This window comes from Octopus sinensis, linkage group LG18 (genome assembly GCF_006345805.1).
Source record: "Octopus sinensis linkage group LG18, ASM634580v1, whole genome shotgun sequence".
In the NCBI taxonomy this organism is placed as follows: Eukaryota; Metazoa; Mollusca; class Cephalopoda; order Octopoda; family Octopodidae; genus Octopus; species Octopus sinensis.
The window spans coordinates 27,235,535-27,237,370 of NC_043014.1; the positions used below are offsets into that span (position 1 = coordinate 27,235,535).

At 34.3% G+C, this 1,836-nt stretch overlaps 1 protein-coding gene across 2 annotated transcripts in view; it reads right to left on the bottom strand.

The window, feature by feature from the left end:
* LOC115221222 (myeloperoxidase-like) overlaps positions 1-91 on the bottom strand; it is a 27,728-nt gene extending 27,637 nt beyond the window's left edge. For both annotated transcript variants that reach the window (XM_036510816.1, XM_029791379.2), the window contains exon 1: positions 1-91. This exon is cut by the window's left edge and continues 58 nt beyond it. The gene's annotated coding sequence lies outside the window, so the exon portion shown is untranslated.
* Positions 92-1,836: the final 1,745 nt, after the last annotated feature.

A 1,836-nucleotide genomic window follows, 5' to 3' on the forward strand; every position in this document is an offset into this window, starting at 1 on the left:
ATGAAGGATGAGCTTTTTCCTACGTATTTATAAGAATTCCATCACATTTTGGAAAATGTGAGCACCTCTATTTGATTTATTTATTTATTCATTTTACCTGTTAACTACCCCCCCCCCCATAATATTATTTTATACTATTAAGAATAAATGAATCATCATCATTATTAAAAGAGGAAAAGCGTATGATTATCTTGCAATCATTTTGTGTCACGTGAAATGCTGTGATATTGAGACATCGTGCAAGAAATGTTTTCCTGTTTCTTAATATTCTAAAAACTCACGTGACACGTACGTGCTCACGAGTGTAACCACTATTAATTCCCACCCCACCATTGCCCTCGTAAATTCTCCGGTTGGGCAGGGCTTAATTTGAATATGCTTATTGTAGGAAGTTAGAATCAATGCCATTTTGAAACATTTTCTTTCGTAAAAAAATAATAAAAATAATAAATGTGCATTTTATAGATAATCTCTGGGAAACTATTCTTTTATTCTCTTTTGTAATCTTAAATCCAGTTACTTTAAATACTTTCCACATTGTTTCTAAAAGTCTATTTTTATCTTCAGCGCTTGTACAGCCACGATTCTTATAGAATGTATTGTAATTAAAATGTTATTGACAAAATCGTGAGAACATCGGACACAAATGTTTTACGATGATTAGCTGTGGTTCTACTATGGCTAAGTTGTGGTTGCATTGACATTACTTTTATTGGAGTTGGTAAAATAAAGCTCTAATCAAAGTACTAGATCCATATTTCCAATAAAGGTCTTGTGCCTTTATTTGAAATTATTATTATTTTGGAAGAATCAGTATAACGTTGGATAAAATGACTTGTCCTATTTGTTCCAGTTCTCTACGTCCTGAGTTCAAATCCCGCAAACGTCAACGTTTGCCTTTCACCGTTTAGGCGTCGTTAAAATAGAGTACCTCTCAAGTACTGGGGTTGATTTAATCAACTAATCCCTTCTTCTAAGATTTCTGGTCCTCTTTCCTTCATCACTTTCTTTCACTCTTTCTTCTCTATCACAGTTGTTATTGCTATACTTTACCTTCCTGGTGTATCAAATACAGAGTATCATAATGGCACGTCTCTCTTCACAAAACAAAGTAAATTCATTCATTCATCTATTCATCCATTTATTATTTATTATAACTGGGTATGTGTGTACAGTTAAGAAGTTCACCTATCAAACACATTATTTAAGAACTTTGATTCCGCTGCGCGGCACTTCGGGTAGACGTCTTCTACCATTACCTCGGTTAAAGCTAATACATTTGGTAGGAGGAAACTGTACTAAAGTCCGCCGCGTGCGCATGCACGTGTGTGACGGGGATTGGTGATGCAACGAAGGTAAACAGAACTCAATATGCCAAACCAGAGCATATATACTTTTGAGTGACTCAATAAAGAGATTTTCGTACGTTGTACCGCATGAAACACACATATACCTACACATAAGCACATACACAGATAGATAGATAGATAGATAGATAGATAGATAGATAGATAGATAGATAGATAGATAGATAGATAGATAGATAGATAGATAGATAGATAGATAGATAGATAGATAGATAGATAGATAGATAGACAATGTTTCTTTATTAGCCACACTGAACTGAACACAGAGGAGACAAAATACAAAGTTGAACTTTTCTTTTTGGGAAGAAAGAGAAAGAAAAGAAAAAGAAAAAGGGGTAGTTTTCGATCAAAAGGGATCGTAAAAAGAGAGAAATAAAAACAATCAATAGGGATCGTGTCACAGAAATGTCAAGATGTAAAGTGTAAAGGGGGAAGCAGATAAGGTTTATCCGTGGAAAGAAAAGCCTAC